Genomic DNA, 10,174 nt, shown 5'->3' with positions numbered 1-10,174 from the left:
TCAACATTTGAAAGGCTAGCAGTAGCAGTCTGCCTATTGGTTCTTTTGGTTTCATCAGGTATACACCTTGCATTTGCAAAAGAAAACACTTTTGCCTCTTCTTTTCAAATTCTAAGGCCTCTAATTGCTTTCTCTTGCCTAATTACATTGAGTAATTTTTTAATATTACATTCACTAACTGTAGAGGCAGAGAGCGTGTATGCACACATGTGACTGAGGGAGGGGAAGAGGGCAAGGAAGAGAGAGAATCTTAAGCAGGCTCCACACCCAGTGGGGAGCCTGACAGGAGCTCAATCTCACAACCATGAGACCATGACCTAAGCCAAAATCAAGAGTCCTAGCTTAACTGACTGAGCCACCCAGGTGCCCCTCCTTACTTCTTATTTTAGCATGAAACCATCTAATATTTCCCCCATCAAATAAACTACTGGCCTTCAGACTCAGGTATATATCACTTTATCATGTTAAAGACATTCATCAATATCAATTTTGAGGGTTTTTTTTTTAATGTATGAACAGGTGTTGAATTTTGTGAAACGACTTCTTGTTATCTTTTGGGATGATCATCTGATTTTTTTGTTACTATAATATTGTATTCATTGATATTTTTAACATGGAACCACTCTTGTATCCCTAGAATAAGACTCCCCTGGCCATAATGTGTGGTAAATTGCATCATCTGGACCTAATTAGTCATCTCTCCTTTATGTCTCTGTCCTTTAACCTGCAAGTTCTCAACGTCCTCCCACTGCCGGTGGGATTACCTGCCCAGTTTCCTGACTCTAGGCATGGCCTTGTAACTTGCTTTGGCCATTGGGGATGTTAGCAAACTTAATGGAAGCAGAGGTTCAAAATGGGCTTGGATCTTGCTCTTTATGCTTCTGCCATTGTCATGAATAAGGCGTGTCTAAGCTAGTGGATTAGTCCTAGGGGGAAATGAGCATGTAGAGCAGAGCTGAGTCACCCTAGCCAAGGGTGACTAAATCAAAAAATTTCCAGATACCCCCTAGACATAGGAGTCTAGTTCACTGAGATTAGCAGAGCTACTCAGCTGAGCACATTGGGATTATCTGAATTCCTCAAACACAGGAAAATAATTGTTTATTGTTTTAAGCCACTCAGTCTTTGAATGAATGGCTTGTTACTCAACAAAGATGAAATAATTCATTCTATATTATCCTTTTATCTGCCATTGAGATCTGCTTGCTAATACTTTGTCATAGATTTTTAAATTGATGTTTATAAGTGAGATTTTTATAAGGCTATTTCATAATCTCATTTGGATTTGGAGATTAACATTATTTTGTTTAATAGAAGGAATAAGTCTCCTTTCCTTATCTATACTCTGAAATAGTTCTTTCTAAATTGTTTGTTTGTTTGTTTATTTATTTATTTATTTATTTATTTATTTTGAAAGAGAGCACATGTAAGCAGGGGAGACGGGCAGAGAGAGAATCCCAAGCAGACCGCATGCGCAGTGCAGAGCCCAACACAGGGCTTGATCTCATGAACCATGAGATCATGACCTGAGTTGAAACCAAGAGTCAACTGACTGAGCCACCCAGGAGGCCAACCAGGTGTCACTATACTCTGACATAGTTTAAATAGCATTGGGATCATCTACTTTTTAAAGATTTTTTTGGAATTCTTCTGTGAAACCATGTGGATCTAGTGCTTTTTTGGGAAATGACAAGAGCTCTTTTATAATTTTATCTATTTTTTTTTAAATAGAAATCAGTTTGTGTAGATTTTCTAATTCTGCTTGGGTCAGTTTGGTAAAAATCTATTTTCCTAGAAAATTACTTATTTCAACTAGATGTTTATATTCATTTGCATAGGATTATACAAATTAGTTTCGAAACTTAATTTTTTTTAAATTTTGTTTAATGTTTATTTGTTTTTGAGAGAGATAGAGCATGAATGGGGGAGAGACAGAAAGAGAGGAAGACACAGGATCTGAAGCAGGCTTCAGGCTCTGAGCTGTCAGCAGAGAGCCCGACATGGGGCTCGAACCCACAAAGTGAGATCATGATCTGAGCTGAAGTCAGACACTTCAACGACTGAACCACCAAAGTGCCCCATGAAACTTACATATTTTTAAAAATTTCCTTGTTTTGGATGTTTATTTCTCCTTTGCAATCTCTAATATTTGTATTTGTGCAGTCTTCTTTTTTTTAATTTTTTTAATGTTTATTCATTTTTGAAAGACAGAGAAGAGCACAAGCAGGGGTGGGGTGGGGGTGGGGGGGACACAGAATCTGAAGCAGGCTCCAGGCTCTGAGCTGTTAGCACAGAGCCTGATGAGGGGCTCGAACTCACAAACCATGAGATCATGACCTGAGCCGAAGTCAGATGCTCAACCGACTGAGCCACCCAGGCGTCCTGTGCAGTCTTCTTCTTTAAGTAACAGGTTAACTTGTGATTTGCTTATTTAGATAAAATTTTTAACTCATTTGTTGTACTTACTTCCTGTTTTCTACCTGTGGCAGACATATCCTAAGGAATGGGATGTATCCAGTGAGTCACAGCCTTGAATAGCCCTCTCCCCTTGAGCGTAAGCAGAACTTGTGTCTTGCTTCTAACCAATAGAATTACCAAAGGTGATGGAATATTATACATATTATTATGTTTCATTATATAATATAGATTTAATCTTAGCAATTAGGAGAGAGACCTTCCCACTGGCCTTGAAGAAGCAGTCATATTGTAAATTGACTATGGGAATAACCGTGTTGCAGAGAACTGTGAATGGCCTCTTGGAACTGAAAGAGGCCCTAAGCAATAGCCAGAAAGAAAACCAGAACCTCAGTTCTACTACTACAAAGAGATAAATTCTTCTTTTTTTTAAAATATAATTTATTGTCAAGTTGGCTAAGATACAGTGTTCACAATGTGCTCTTGGTTTTGGGGATAGATTCCTGTGATTCATTGTTTACATACAACACACAGCACTCAAACCAACAAGTGCCCTCCTCAATGCCCATCACCCATTTTCCCCTCTCCCCGACCCCACCCCCCATCAACCCTCAATTTGTTCTCTGTATTTAAGAGTCTCTTATGGTTTGCCTCCCTCTCTCTCTGTAACTTCCCCCCCTCCCCACACTTCCCCCCACTCATGGTCTTCTGTTAAGTTTCTCAAGTTCCATATATGAGTGAAAACATATGATATCTGTCTTTCTCTCACTGACTTATTTCACTTAGCATAATACCCTCCAGTTCCATCCACGTTGTTGAAAATGGCAGGATTTTATTCTTTCTCATTGCCAAGTAGTATCCCATTGTATATGTAAACCACATCTTCTCCATCCATTCATCAGTTGATGGACATTTAGGCTCTTTCCATAATTTGGCTATTGTTGAAAGCACTGCTATAAACATTGGGGTACATGTGCCCCTATGAATCAGCACTCCAGTATCCTTTGGATAAATTCCTAGTAGTGCTATCACTGGGTCATAGGGTAGTTCTATTTTTAATTTTTTGAGGAACCTCCATACTGTTTTTCAGAGTGGCTGCACCAGCTTGCATTCCCACCAACAGTGCAAGAGGATTCCCATTTCTCCACATCCTCGCCAGCATCTGTTGCTTCCTGAGTTGTTAATTTTAGCCACTCTGACTGGTTTGAGGTGATATCTCAAGGCGGTTTTGATTTGTATTTCTTGATAATGAGTGATGTTGAGCATCTTTTGTGTGTCTGTGAGCCATCTGGATGTCTTCTTTGGAAAGTGTCTATTCATGTCTTCTGCCCATTTCTTTGCTGGATTATTTGTTTTATGGGTGTTGAATTTGGTAAATTCTTTATAGATTTTGGATACTAACCCTTTATCCGATATGTCATTTGCAAATATCTTCTCCCATTCCATCAGTTGTCTTTTAGTTTTGTTGATTGTTTCCTTTGCAGTGCAGAAGCTTTTTATCTTGATGAGGTCTCAATAGTTCATTTTTGCTTTTATTTCCCTTGCCTTCAGAGACTTGTTGAGCAAGAAATTGCTGTGCCTGAGGTCAAAGAGGTTGTTGCCTGTTTTCTCCTCTAGGTTTTTATGGTTTCCTTCTCACACTTAGGTCTTTCATCCATTTTGAATTTATTTTTGTGTACGGTGTAAGAAAGGGGTCTAGTTTCATTCTTCTGCATGTTGCTGTCCAGTTCTCCCAGCACCATTTGCTAAAGAGAGTGTCTTTATTCCATTGGATATTCTTTCCTGTTTGTAAAAGGTTAGTTGGCCATACATTTGTGGGTCCAGTTCTGGGCTCTCTCTTCTATTCCATTGGTCTATGTGTCTGTTTTTGTGCCAATACCATACTGTCTTGATGATTACAGCTTTATAGTACAGGCTAAAGTCTGGGATTGTGATGCCTCCCGCTTTGGTTTTCTTTTTCAACATTACTTTGGCTTTTCGGGGTCTTTTCTGGTTCCATACAAATTTTGGGATTGTTTGTTCTAGCTTTGAGAAGAATGCAGGTGCAATTTTTATTGGGATTGCATTGAATGTGTAGATTGCTTTGGGTAGTATTGACATTTGAACAATATTTATTCTTCCAATCCATGAGCATGGAGTGTTTTTCCATTTCATTGTATCTTCTTCAATTTCTTTCATAAGTTTTCTATAGTTTTCAGCATACAGATCTTTTACATCTTTGGTCAGGTTTATTCCTAGGTATTTTATGGTTCTTGGTGCAATCATAAATGGGATGGATTTTCTTTCAGTTGCTTCATTATTGGTGTATAGAAATGCAACCCATTTCTGTACATTGATTTTGTATCCTGCGACTCTGCTGAGTTCATGTGTCAGTTCTAGCAGCTTTTTGGTGGAGTCTTTCAGGTTTTCCATGTAGAGCATCATGTCATCTGCGAAAAGTGAAAGTTTGACTTCTTTGCCAATTTGGATGCCTTTTATTTCATTTTGTTGTCTGATTGCTGAGGCTAGGACTTCCAACACCATATTAAACAACAGTGGTGAGAGTGGACATCCCTGTTGTGTTCCTGATCTCAGGGGGAAAGCTCTCAGTTTTTCTCCATTAAGGATGATACTAGCTGTGGGCTTTTCATATATGGCTTTTATGATGTTAAGGTATGTTCCTTCTATCCTGACTTTCTTGAGGGTTTTTATGAAGGATGCTGTATTTTGTCAAATGCTCTTTCTGCATCTATTGACAGGATCATATAGTTCTTATCCTTTCTTCTATTAATGTGATGCATCACATCGATTCATTTGTGAATATTGAACCAGCCCTGCAGCCCAGACACACTACAAAGAGATGAATTCTATCAACAGGCCAAGAGTTTAGAAGTAGCTTCTTCCTAAATTAAGTCTTCAAATGAGAACATGGCCTGGTCTACCCCTTGACTGCAGCCTTGTGAGATTCTGAGCTGAGGACCCAGCTAAGCTATGTCTGGACTTCTGACCTATAGAAACTGTGAGATAATGTGTGTGTTTAAGCCACTAAGTCTATGGCACAAAGCACAGAAAGTAACACAGCCATATGTAACAAATACACCACCTCTTAGATTTCTGTTTTTACTTATTGATGGTTCTTTCTCTTTTCTATTTACTTTGTTCTTGGTCTGCTACTTTGAGTTGCATGTTTAATTAATTTCTTACTTTTAAAATTTTATGTGTGTTTAATGCTATGAATTTTCCTCTGATAAATGCTACTGCTGTATTCCATAGTTTTGGATATATCATGTTTTCTGTTAAGAAATTCTGCATTTTTGTGCGTGCGTCCTGGATTTTCCTTTCAATATAAGAGTTGCTTAATAACATGTTTCTATATTTCCAGGCGGTGACACATTTTTGGTCTTGTTTTCAGCTTCCACTTTATTGCGTGTGGTAAGTGAATATTGTTATATTATTTCTATTTCTTGGAATTTGAGTATTTCTTTGAGGACTTGCAAGGATTTCCCAAGTTTAGATATTTGAAAGAACTCATCAGACTTCATAGAACATACATATTCTCTAAGAACATACTTAGCATACTGAATACAGATTTTATTTAAAGACAAAGGATACAGTGCAGCAAAAAAAAAGAGAGGGCAGACAAACTTTAGGGAAATCTGGGAGACATTCCATGTGCAAGCTCCCAGGACTCATCATTTACATACATACAGATTGCCCTCTGTCACTGGATTGAACAATCACAATTTATGTGAGGGATCTCAGCTTCAGGAGTACTTTAAACAGAAGTTCTTAATGAGGGTGCATGTGGTTGGTAGGGTGGGGTGTGGTTATAATGCCTCTCTGACCATGTGATCAAGCCATGTTGGGAAACAGTTTATTTATATCAGCAAATAAAATGACACTGGGAGTCACCGGGGGAGTTTCAGACTTTAAAGAGAACAACATAAATGTATTTTTATCCTGGCCAAAAGTCCAAGCATCTACTGAGAAAAATATAGCCTTTTACAGTTCATATGTAAATCAACTCTATCCTCCAAAGGGCTAATATATGTGACCAATCTTTGTGAATGTTCCATGGGCACTCTATTATCTGAGTTCAGGATTAGATGTAGGTTTATAAGATCCACCTTAATAATGGTATTATATATGTGTTTAATCTCCTTGCTAATTATTTACCCACATGATCTGGTGATTAGCATGCATTCTTTTTCTCATCATAACTCCTATAATTTCTATAGAAGAGTTGTTACCAAAAGTCATGGCTGTGGTATTGGCTGCCTCAATTTTAATAATTTATATCTTTATTGTAGATTAGTGGCTTTAATAACATGAAGTATATATTCTCTCTTTTGATGATCTGGAGCATAAAATATAGGCTCATGATCCATATTAATTTTTAATATATATTTTCCCATGCATTTATATTTGCACATTTTTAATTGCTTTGATTTGGCCATATTTCTGGAAGGCAGCTATGCTCACCACTATACCACCAACGCTGACTATTTGGCCATATTTCTGAAACATCATAGAGTTGGATTTTGCTCTGTTTACCAAACTAAAATCTTTTTTTAAATTAATTTGGCTGATATGTTTAGTCAGTGCAGTCATGTTGTTTTATGGTGCGTGTGTTTGTGTGTATCTTTTCTACTTTATGGTCTGTTTCCATTTATACTATCTCTTTTTTTCTCTCTCTTTTTTGTTTGTTTGTTTGTTTGTTTGTTTATGTAATCTCTACACACAACGTGGGTTTGAACTCATAACCCAAAATCCAGAGCCCCATGTTCTTCTGACTAAGCCAGCCCCTATATTATCTCTTTTTCTAGTTCAGGGGGAGAGTATTATTTAAGAAGATGTGTATTCCCATATAGTTTAAAAATCTTAAGCACATGTTTATCTTGATTTACCTCATGACTTTTCAACCATCAAATCTATCCCTTTTCCAAATTTCACTGTAGTATCCATATTTATGTTGCCATTATTACACAAGTCAGCATGATTGCAGCAAAATGTTTCTCTCAGTAAGTCATGGTATACTTGGAACATTCCCTCTTCACAAGGATTACAAGACAGTTTTGTATATCGGTACAGATATCTCCCTAAAGAGAGAAGAAAAATAAAGGTAATTGCCTTACTTAATCACACTGTTTCCCTGGCAATGATGGCTCTCAAAAATCTCATTGGTTTTCTGTAGCCACGGATGAGCCCCAAACTGTGCCTGCATCTCATCTCGGTCTCTCTAGACAGGATCAGGCAAAAGACATCTGCCTCCCACACAGGCTCCACCCGAGGTTGGGGTATGGAGAATTCCATTTTCCCAGCCTCTCTCATGGTCCCTGTTCCCTCCACACCTTGACCTCAAGGAAGGTGGGCACCACTGGTAATTGTCTTGTGTCTCTCTCTACCTCTTACTTACCTGTAATTTTATCATTATAGTAATAGTGATCTATGGTACAACTCCTGTTATATATCATTAGATTGAACTTCCAGCACTTTTTCAAGTGAGTGAGGCATTTGAATCCATCAAAGAAGTCACAGTGATAGCAAAACCGAATCCCTAAAGAGAGAAAAGATTTAAAGCAGAGCTCTAGGGAAAGTAATTCTGCTACCTCTCCTGTCAACATTTACACTGGTGAGGTATAGATGTCAAAGAAGGAAGCTGACACCCTTCCCAACTTCTGCCAGGGGTCCTTACTCCCCTGAGTGGGTGACAGCTATGACTCCAAGGATTCAAGACTCCTCTCCCCTTCACCGAAGTCTGGGGGCATAAAGAAGACATTAGAGCACTGAGTGCAGAGAGTGGAATATAGTCAGGGAGGGTAGAAAATCTGTGAAAAAATCAGGAATGTCCCCTCTCATTGTGCCATTATTTATCCAAAAACTGCAAACCAACTACACCATACCTTTTGATGTCAGGACTCTGTCTCCTATGAGGAGAAGAAGAAAAATTCTCTATCAGCCATTTTACAGTAGCTCAAAAGTCAAGTTGAGAAACCACCTCGGTTTCCTCCCCATATAGCCTCTCACCACCCATCACTGCCTCCCTCACAGGTTTTACCTTCATCCATGAAGAGCACTGTGAATATGCCCAGCAGAAGCAACTGGAACATCCCGGGGCCCATTCCTAAGATGGTCCCAGTGAGATGTCCCAGCTTTATTTATTCCCATCACTTGCCCTCAGGCATCCCACTAGATCACATGATTTCAGATCAAGCCACCTGAATCCTCTCTACAACGTTCCCAGGAGACGGTACATCCTGTCTGCATTTGCATTTCTCCAGATACTTGGAACTCAGCCCACCCAGACAGCTCACTTCACTTTGGTAGATCTAGTATAAGGAACTGATTAACGTTGGTGTAGAATCTCTCTCCCTAGTACCTCTTCACTTCGCTTGTTCTATTCGTTGGCCTACACGGAGCATGTCTAAGCCCACGTTCCAGGACAGCCTTTCACATGTAGCAAATCTGGGGGCCCTGAGCCTTGCGAGGGAGTGGCTCAGTCCCTTTCAGGTACCATAACCATCCAGACACTGGCCTCAGCATGACCTCCAGCGGTACTCCCTCCCTCCCTCCCAAAGCGAGTCGTCACTGCCACCAGGATACCCCAGATGTGGTCTGACCGCCCAGCGTTAACACCCCTCTGAGAGATGGATGGGGCAGCACAAGAAAGGGGGATGCAGAGGTGAAGATGATCAATTTCCCTTCAGCTTTATTCACTAATTTGTTCAAGGGAGACAAAGACCGGAAACGATTCCAGTGGGGAGACGTACACTGGGGATTATGGGGAGAGAGGAAGACATATTTGGATTAATCACTAGAAAGGTGACAGAGGGGGGAAGGGAGCAGGGAGGGCTGGAAATGAGCTTTCCCATCAGTCCCCTGCCTTTGCCTCACTTCCTCCAGATGGTGCCACACATTTGTGCCTCCCTCCTTCATCTACTAAGTGTCACTTTATCACCGAGGCTTTCCAATGTACACCCATGTAAATAGGAAATATTTGTACATACGTGCAAAACTCCCTTTCCACGCTTGCCACGTCCCTTTCCCGTTTTCTCCGGCATGCTCAAGCTGCTTTGTCATTCTAAGACTTTCCTTATTTATGTTTTCTTGCCTCTTTCCCCTCTCAAGAACGAAAGCGCCCTGAATGCAAGATTTCCCTGTGTTGTGTTTGCTGCTTTCTCCTCAGCACTTGGTGCTTTGCAATTATCAGATAGGCAAGACTATCTGATGAAAAAGTGAATGCATCGTTGGTGTGGTTAACCTGAGACACGAGGGAACGGTGAAAAGCTCCTAGTACCAAGTTGCGGGATGACCTGTGGTTGGTGATCACCACAGAGAAGACAGGCGATGGCAACGGCAGATTCCCCTGTCTTGGGGACAGAGTGAGTGTGGGGCCCACTTATCTGAGTGGACTTATTCCCAGAGCCAGACACATGCTATTCCCAAGTACGATCCCTCACATAATCTTCGCCAGGAGGGTACTCCCTGTACATCTGGGATGGAGGCCCAAGGGTGCTACCTACCTGCTACGTGACCTTAAACAAGTTACTCATTTCTCTGGGATCTGGGACCTCACAGGTGAAATCAAGGGCTGTCAGAGGTATATCAGCTGTAGTTATTAGGACTTAATAAATTCACATATGATAATGGTCAGTAAGACCCTACTTGGTGGCAAACATTCTTGATTTCTTTGACTTCTCTGAACAACCACATAGCTTAGAAATAATTGACCTCATCTGCAAGTGTGCTTGAAGCCCAAGTACACTTAGAGATGAAGTAT

General features: G+C 40.1%; 1 long non-coding RNA gene across 1 annotated transcript; it reads right to left on the bottom strand.

Moving 5' to 3' along the window:
- Positions 1-2,467: 2,467 nt before the first annotated feature.
- Positions 2,468-8,281, bottom strand: LOC128776201 (uncharacterized). Its single transcript, XR_008421258.1, has 3 exons — positions 7,811-8,281; positions 7,302-7,493; positions 2,468-2,578 (listed from the first exon to the last, which is right to left on the bottom strand). It is a non-coding gene; the product is annotated as an uncharacterized LOC128776201 (long non-coding RNA).
- Positions 8,282-10,174: the final 1,893 nt, after the last annotated feature.

Source organism: Panthera pardus, unplaced genomic scaffold (genome assembly GCF_024362965.1).
Source record: "Panthera pardus isolate Hobbes unplaced genomic scaffold, ASM2436296v1 HiC_scaffold_12, whole genome shotgun sequence".
In the NCBI taxonomy this organism is placed as follows: Eukaryota; Metazoa; Chordata; class Mammalia; order Carnivora; family Felidae; genus Panthera; species Panthera pardus.
The sequence above is the reverse complement of the archived record's forward strand: the minus strand, read 5'-3'. Positions and strand labels throughout refer to the sequence as shown.